The following is an 8,358-nucleotide window of genomic DNA, read 5'->3' on the forward strand; positions in this document are numbered from 1 at the left end:
GTCTATGTTTTGGCCTAGTTTTCAGGCCTTGTTGGTGGGTTTTGAGTAGTCATTGGGCTAGAAAAAGTAATTGCATTAAATAACCTGACTGTTTGGATGTGTCTGTTAGTTAATGTTTTATTTCTGAGAGATAATGAATAAAAGAGAACAATTGACATTCTAGAATTAGTTGTCACTGTGTTCACCACAACCAACATGCTGCATCTCTGTTTAGGGGTCAGTGGTCTAAAATGAGTCTCTCTGGGGAGAGAGAGGAGGGGGGCCCTGCCTCTAAAATGAGTCTCTCTGGGGAACATGACACCAAAACTAAGAGGTGAGCTGAAAATATTGTTTAAGAATTTATATCAGAAAATGCTATATAGGAGAAAAGAAAATCACATTTGTGATTTTTCATCAGAAATGATTACTAATAGGTACCTTCAATGTAACTATTGTAGATTTGAGATGTGATTTAAAACCATTGTTTAGCTGGAATGTAATGTTCGTATCCTGTATATTTGACTGTGATACGTGGTTGTCTCACCTAGCTACCTTAAGATGAATGCATTTACAGATGCCATATCTTCATTTGACCTAGTTTCTCACAGCAGGAACATAATCCTGCAGCAATAGCAAATGTGTATTTTTAGGTGGATTATAATTAAGGGATATTTTCTGTAGGGGTTCATACATTTTTCATCAGGGAAAATCAAGTCTGACAGTTTAAAGTGGAAATTACACACTTTAGACACCTTTATAAAGCCTTGTAGTGGTTTAATAATTTCTTTAAACAATAAAAGCTAATTGACCAACATTTCTGAAAATGGATATATAGCGTTTTGGAATGAAACTCTTGTTTCCCCATCTGAGCTCAGAGTAGATGAGAGACGAAATGTTTGTCTCTGTTGTGTTGAAGTCCAATCAAGCAGGAGAGACCAGCCTCCCCTGTACCCAGCTGTGTGTCCATGAAGAGTGACACGTCTATGGCTGAACCTATAAACTTCAGAGAGGGAGACTTTTCTACTGAACAAAGGTAAGAAGAACTCATGGGTCATGGTCAGTGAGTTAAACAACACTGTCTCTAGTCATTTCTCCTCTCCCATTTTCCCATTTCTTTTTATTGTTTTCATAATCCATAGGCTAATCCTTTTTTCCATTTTCATAGTCCTGAAACAAAATTAAACAAACACTACATTTCCCTCCCTGTGTGTGTGTGTGTGTCTGTCAGTGAGTGTGTGTGTGTGTGTGTGTGTGTGTGTGTGTGTGTGTGTGTGTGCACTCCCTGGATGAGGAAATCTAATCTCTATCCTGATTGCCTAGTCACTTTTACCCCTACCTACATGTACATATTACCTCAACTACCTGGTACCCTGCACATTGACTCAGTACTGGTACTCCTTATATATAGTCTAGTTATTACCTCAACAACCTGGTACCCTGCACATTGACTCAGTACTGGTACTCCTTGTATATAGTGTAGTTATTACGTCAACTACCTGGTACCCCTGCACATTGACTCAGTACTGGTACTCCTTGTATATAGTCTAGTTATTACGTCAACTACCTGGTACCCCTGCACATTGACTCAGTACTGGTACTCCTTGTATATAGTCTAGTTATTACCTCAACTACCTGGTACCCCTGCACATTGACTCAGTACTGGTACTCCTTGTATATAGTCTAGTTATTACCTCAACTACCTGTTACCCCTGCACATTGACTCAGTACTGGTACTCCTTATAGGCTCATTATTGTTATTTTATTATGTTACTTTTTCAATTTCTTTATTTAGTGAAATGTTGTGACTTTTTAACTCTGCATTGTTGGGAAAGGGCTCGTTAGTAAGCATTTCACGGTAAAGTGTACGACTGTTGTATTCGGCACATGTGAGAAATTCAATTTGATTTGATTTGAAGCTCATGCGCAGAAATACGTAATTGTGTCTAATGGTCGTCTTGTGCCGAACCGCACGTGTTGGATGTCAAATCAAAGGCACTCCTTCGATATAAAGTTGTTTATGACCAACATGAAAATGTGTCAGTTTGTTAAACTACTTAAGACAGAACATTTTCAAAATGAATAACTAAGGAAGTCATTTTTATATCTCATTGACTTCTCAAACCCCCAAACCCTGGCCTGGTCTGCTTCATATGTATTCCCAGAAGTCATTTTTTACATCAGCAGTTGTCACAAAGTGCTTATATAGAAACCCAGTCTAAAACCCCAAAGAGCAAGCAATGCAGATGTAGAAGCATGGTGGCTAGGAAAAACTACCTAGAAAGGCAGGAACCTAGGAAGAAACCTAGAGAGGAACCAGGCTCTGAGTGGAGGCCAGTCCTCTTCTGGCTGTGCTGGGGGGAGATTATAAGAGGATATGGCCATTAAGGCCAGATCGTTTTTCAAGATTTTAAAATGTTCATAGATGACTAGCAGGGTCAAATAATAATCACTGTGGTTATAGAGGGTGCAACACGTCAGCACCTCAGGAGTAAATGTCAGTTGGCTGTTCATAGCCAAGCATTCAGAGGTCAAGACAGCAGGAGTGGTAGAGAGAGAGAAGGAGAGGGAGAGAGAGAGAGAGAGGGTCGAAACAGCAGGTTCGGGACAAGGTCGCACGTCCGGTGAACAGGTCAGAGTTCCATATCCGCAGGCAGACCAGTAGAAACTGGATCAGCAGCACGACAAGGTATCACGTCCGGTGGAGCATGTATCGATACTGATAGGATCGAAAGAAAGGGAGCGCTGCTCTCTGATCAGTTTTCTCCATTAAAATCTTTCCTTAACATTATAATTATTTCACAATACTGAACACGGATCAGCTTATAGAAAGATATTTCTTCCTACGGCTGCAAATATTGAGGTAGTTTATTCTTGTGCTTACCCAATAAAAATGCACCAAATCACAGATTCGCACATCATTGTGCACATGTTAAGCTACACATCATGAAATATATTGATACAAATTACAGACAGTAGTCTACAAGTAGCAAAATAAAACTCAATTAATTGAACATTAAATGTATTTCAATATGATTGAAATAGCACTATAGCCTGCTGTTTATAATTTAATGTAGTTATCTCGGTTTTCATTTTAAGCAAATTTGTATAAGTCCCTTGTTTGAATCAATTGCAAAGACATTGGCAACTTTGTATTTGTACTCAACTTTGTTCTGAATTTATCGGCGGTCACAAAGAGACGGATAAACCATGTGATTCTATGTTTAGCGGAGATCTTCTGTGTATAAAGTGACGCGGGAGGGCAAAAAAGCATCTAACGACGCACTTGGCTGTTCTACAAGTGGTCTGAGGCGGGTGTTAGAATATGAGCGTTTTCAAGTGTAACGTTAATAATGATGGTTTTGGGAAACAGCTCAGAGATTTAACAATGCTCCTACAAAGATTCCAACGATGAACTTGGCCTTAAAATGCTTTTGGGAAACCAGTCCTGGATAAGAACATCTGCTAAATGACTAAAATGTCAAATGTAAATGTTTTACATACAGATCTCATATTACTGTATTGAATGTTGTACATGTGTACAGTTCTTTATTACAAATGTCGTTATTTGTTACATTTGACTGTAAAACCTAGCAGTACTACTTATTTCTCTGGGAGTCCAGCAGATATATATTATTACTGTGTAAAACCTAGCTAGATATTTAGCATTTTGCAACAAAAAAAAACATTATTTGTATCTGAAATTAAACCATCAAGTGATTTTCTATATCAGCAGTTGTCCCAAAGTGCTTATATAGAAACCCAGTCTAAAACCCCAAACAGAAAATGCAAAAAAAAACATTTGTCTCTTTGAAATGAAGCCATTAAGTGATCGATTTTAAACAAATACATGTCTGTCATTGAACAACCCCATACCATGATTAGATAGTGAAAAAACACACCAATCTCTTTCATAATTTCTTTAAACTATAAAAGCTAATTAACCAACATTTCTTAAAATGGCTTTTTGGAATGAAACTCTTTCTCTGTTTCCCCATCTGAGCTCAGAGTAGATGAGAGACGTAATGTTTGTCTCTGTTGTGTTGAAGCCCAATCAAGCAGGAGAGACCAGCCTCCCCTGTACCCAGCTGTGTGTCCATGAAGAGTGACCTGTCTATGAATCTTCCTATATTCTTCAGAGAGGGAGACTTTTCTAGTGAACAAAGGTAAGAAGAACTCATGGGTCATGGTCAGTGAGTTAAACAACACTGTCTCTAGTCATTTCTCCTCTCCCATTTTACCATTTCTTTTGTTGTTTTCATAATCCATAGGCTAATCGTTTTTTCCATTTTCATAGTCCTAAAACAATATTAAATTAACACAACATTCCCTGTGTGTGTGTGTGTGTGTGTGTGTGTGTGTGTGTGTGTGTGTGTGTGTGTGTGTGTGTGTGTGTGTGTGTGTGTGTGTGTGTGTGTGTGTGTGTGGTGTGTGTGGTGTGTGTGTGTGTGTGTGTGTGTGTGTGCACTCCCTGGATGAGGAGATGTAATCTTCATGTTTTGTCCACAGAAACCAACAGGAGAGATCAGAGTCAGAGATTCTCAGTGGTCAATCTTCCCAGAGTCATCAAACAGACCTGGCCTCCATATTCAGTGTATGTGGTCCTGTTATGTACATTTTGTTTTTGTTTACCTCAAGTAAAGTCTCTCAATCATTCATTCATGTGTTAATGAGAAAGAATTTAGTCTCTTGCATAACTTATTTACTTGATTTATTTCAGTTGCTTGAAGAGAATATTATGACATTTGTGAAGAATGAGCTGAAGAGGTTCAAGAGGATTCTTAGTCCAGAACTCCCAGAAGGCTTTGAGAGTCAGAAGCAGGATAAGGAAGTGGTGGACGCTGAAGATGAGAAGCAGGAGAGCAGTGCCAGAGAGGGGGGCTCTGAAGATCACACTGCACGTCCTGAGGAAAATGAACCAGAAGGGGAGCTTGGCTGACACACTGGAGAAAAGTAAGAGCTGTCTGCCTCATGTTGAATGCGGTTTTAGAACATTTAAAAGCTGTAGCTAAAGTACAGCTAAAGTAGCTGTGTAACTAAATGATATTGCTAGCAGCACCTAGTGACCTCATCCAAGTAGCAGCAGGGATGTGTTGTGTGAATTCATTTAGACAGAGAGAAGAGGAGAGACAGAGGATACCAATAATGATATAAAATCAGTCACACCAGTGTGTAATGCATTATGAAAACATTTACAGATTTATACAGACAAGAGAATAAATGATTATAATTTAAACTTCATAAGACAGTCTTAGAATACTGTAGGCATTAAAACAGACGTAATATTAATATTCTCTGTGTTTTTTCTAGATTCAGATGAGCGTGCTGTGATTCTTCAACGTGAACTCAAATCTAATCTAATGAAGAAGTTTCAACGTGTATTTGAGGGGATCGCTAAACAAGGAAACCCAACACTTCTCAATAAGATCTACACAGAGCTCTACATCACAGAGGGTGGAACAGGAGAGGTCAATAATGAACATGAGCTGAGACAGATTGAGACAACAACCAGGAAACAAGCAAGACCAGTGACTGCAGTCAAATGTAACGACATCTTCAAACCCTTAACTGGACAAGACAAACTTATCAGAACTGTGCTGACAAAGGGAGTCGCTGGCATTGGAAAAAACAGTCTCTGTGCAGAAGTTCATTCTGGACTGGGCTGAAGGAAAAGCAAATCAGGATGTCCAATTTGTATTTTCATTCCCTTTTCGGGAGCTGAATTTGATGAAAAAGGAAAAACACACTTTCATTGAACTTCTCAATCACTTCTCAATGGAAACCAAAGAATCAAGAATCTCCAACTATGACAAGTACAAAGTTCTGTTCATCTTTGATGGTCTGGATGAGTGCCGACTGCCCCTAGACTTCCAGAAGAACAAGATCTGTTGTGACGTCACAGAGTCAACCTCAGTGGATGTTCTGCTGACAAATCTCATCAAGGGAAATCTGCTTCCCTCTGCTCTCCTCTGGATAACTACCCGACCTGCAGCAGCCAATACGATCCCTTCAGGGTCTGTTGACCAGGTGACAGAGGTACGAGGGTTCAATGACCCACAGAAGGAGGAGTACTTCAGGAAGAGATTCAGTGATGAGGACCTGGCCAGCAGAATCATCTCACACATAAAGACATCAAGGAGCCTCCACATCATGTGCCACATTCCAGTATTCTGTTGGATTTCTGCAATAGTCCTTGAACACATGCTGAAACATAAGAGAGAAGAGATGCCCAAGACTCTGACTGAGATGTACTCACACCTTGTGGAGTTTCATACCAAACAGAAGAATGAAAAGTATCTTGGGAAAGAAGAGACAGGTCCACACTGGAATAAAGAGAGCATTCTGTCACTGGGAAAACTGGCTTTTCAACAGCTTGTGAATGGCAATCTGATTTTCTATGAAGAAGACCTGAAAGAGGCTGGCATTGATGTCAATGAAGCCTCTGTGTACTCAGGATTGTGCGCACAGATCTTTACAGAGGAATGTGGGCTGTACCAGGACAAGGTGTACTGCTCGTGCATCTGAGCATTCAGGAGTTTCTGGCTGCTGTATATGTGTTCCTCTCATTCATCAACAACAATGAGAATCTAATGGCCAAACCTCAATCAAAGTCAAGCAACTTTTCTTCGCTGTTCAGAGACTACAAGCCTGAAGTTACTTTCTACATGAGTGCTGTGGATAAAGCCTTACAAAGTGAGACAGGAAACCTGGACCTGTTCCTCCGCTTCCTTCTGGGCCTCTCACTGGAGTCCAATCAGAAGCACTTACGAGGTCTACTGACAAAGACAAGAAGCAGCTCACAGAGCCATGAAGAAACAGTCAAGTACATCAAGGAGAAGATCAGGAAGAATCCTCTCCAGAGAGGTGCATCAATCTGTTCCACTGTCTAAATGAACTGAATGACCATTCTCTAGTGGAGGAGATCCAAAGCTACCTGAGATCAGGAAGTCTCTCAGAAGAAGAACTGTCACCTGCACAGTGGTCAGCTCTGGTCTTTGTGTTGCTGACTTCAGAAAAGGAGCTGGATGTGTTTGACCTGAAGAAATACTCCAGATCAGAGGAAGGTCTTCTGGAGGCTGCTGCCAGTGGTCAAAGCCTCCAGAGCTGCTCTGTGAGTACATACAATGACATTTAAGTACTAATCATCAGGAAGAAATATTCAGTTTAGAGAAATATATGTATTATTATATGTATATAATATATAATATTAAATTGAAACATTTACTGAATCAATGCATTGATGTTCATATTAGTATAACAATATGACCATACAATTCTAGGAGACGGAAGATGAATCTATATGTTGTTTAAGAGAATAAACCAAATGCATCTGCCATTGTCCTTCTACACTACTGGTGTTAAATTAACAGTTTGTGAAATCATGATGATCTCTCTGTCAGGCTGTCAGGCTGTCTAGTCACAGAGAAAGGCTGTGCTTCTCTGGTCTCAGCTCTGAAGTCAAACCCCTCACACCTGAGAGAGCTGGATCTGAGTAACAATGACCTGAAGGATTCAGGAGTGAAGCTACTCTCTGCTGGACTGTGGAATCCCCACTGTAAACTGGAGACTCTGAGGTCAGTATTCCTGTAGTTGGTCAATAAGTGATAACTGTTCACCAGATCCACATGTGTTTACCAGGCACACATAGTCCACACCATATGTGTTTGGACAGTGAAGCTTACAGTTTTACATTTGGTGCTATGCCTCCAGCATTTTGGATTTCAGATAAAACGTTTCATATTAGGCAACAGTACAGAATGTCACAGTTTATTTGATTTTAATATTGGAGAGGTTAGCATGTTTTGTTGTAGCCTCTGTAACTCTCTCACTCATTATTATTCATGATTCATTCATTATTTTCTCAATCATGGCATCATCAGGATTACTTTAGTATTGTTTAGAAACATCTTATCTACTCACTTAGACAGAAAATGACTCAACACCAAAGAATAGCAGTGTGGTTTTAATATGATTTGACTCTTTGTCAGGCTGTCAGGCTGTCTAGTCACAGAGGAAGGCTGTGCTTCTCTGGTCTCAGCTCTGAAGTCAAAACCCCTCACACCGAGAGAGCTGGATCTGAGTAACAATGACCTGAAGGATTCAGGAGTGAAGCTGCTCTCTGCCGGACTGGGGAATCCCCACTGTAAACTGGAGACTCTGAGGTCAGTATTCCTGTAGTTGGTCAACAAGTGATAACTGTTCACCAGATCCACATGTGTTTACCAGGCACACATAGTCCACACCATATGTGTTTGGACAGTGAAGCTTACAGTTTTACATTTGGTGCTATGCTCCAGCATTTTTGGATTTGAGATAGAAAGTTTCATATTAGGCAACAGTACAGAATGTCACCTTTTATTTGAGGATATTTTCCATACATAT

General features: G+C 40.0%; 1 long non-coding RNA gene across 1 annotated transcript; it reads left to right on the top strand.

Annotated features, from left to right (window-relative positions):
- Nucleotides 1-292: 292 nt before the first annotated feature.
- LOC121555755 lies at nt 293-4,522 on the top strand. The gene is made up of 4 exons (XR_005997992.2): nt 293-313; nt 896-1,012; nt 4,026-4,142; nt 4,486-4,522. It is a non-coding gene; the product is annotated as an uncharacterized LOC121555755 (long non-coding RNA).
- The last annotated feature ends 3,836 nt before the right edge of the window (nt 4,523-8,358 follow it).

This window comes from Coregonus clupeaformis, unplaced genomic scaffold (genome assembly GCF_020615455.1).
Source record: "Coregonus clupeaformis isolate EN_2021a unplaced genomic scaffold, ASM2061545v1 scaf0647, whole genome shotgun sequence".
Lineage (NCBI taxonomy): Eukaryota > Metazoa > Chordata > Actinopteri > Salmoniformes > Salmonidae > Coregonus > Coregonus clupeaformis.